Raw genomic sequence first — 778 nt, forward strand, 5'->3', positions numbered from 1 at the left:
AACAAACAGCCGGAGAAAGAATGAGATCCTCTTCACTCTTCATACCTTGCCCTTTCCCTGTTTACGAAAAATTCCCTCTTCCCTCCTATCTCTTCCTCCTCCTTTATATCTCCACACACCTGAATCATCACTGCTTTCCTTCCTCCGCGCATTCTTCTTTCCCCTCTTTCTTCTGCCTCCTATTTTCCAGATTCCTCGAATGTTACCTAAGCCCCTGAGTTGCAGCTTGATGAGAAAGCTTTCCGAGAAGTCTTGCTCCGTCCCTTTGGCGTCGAGGAGGGAGACATTTTCTCAACTTCCTTCGATTTTTCGTATCTTTATGTCTCTTTTTGAGAAAGTCTGGGACGATGGAATAATTCTTGCTTCGTTTGAGGTCGTATATTTATTTTAAAAAGAAAGGATTGAATATTTATTTCCTCTTATTTTCATATATATATATATCTACGGAAGTGCGGATTCCCCAATGGGGAAGGGCAGTCTAAGGCGGGAAACTAAGACCGTTTCCCAAAGCCCGAATCTAATCCTCGGAAATTGAACGATTCTCTCTGGAACGTTCGGATGTGTGAGTTTATCGCCGCGCGGGTCACTGCTCGTGCCCATGTTTATAATTGAATTTGCAGAAAAGAGCGTGACAATTGACCAATGCCTCATTCACGACCGGGTATGTCAGCCGCGAAACACAATTCTTAATCTCGTGTGAATCTTCTCTTTCAAGTCGGCAGGTCTCGATTGCTTCGGGGTGTTGATTCGGACGAAGCTTTTGAACCCCGAGGTAAAG

This window comes from Penaeus monodon, chromosome 19, assembly GCF_015228065.2.
Source record: "Penaeus monodon isolate SGIC_2016 chromosome 19, NSTDA_Pmon_1, whole genome shotgun sequence".
Taxonomy (NCBI): domain Eukaryota; kingdom Metazoa; phylum Arthropoda; class Malacostraca; order Decapoda; family Penaeidae; genus Penaeus; species Penaeus monodon.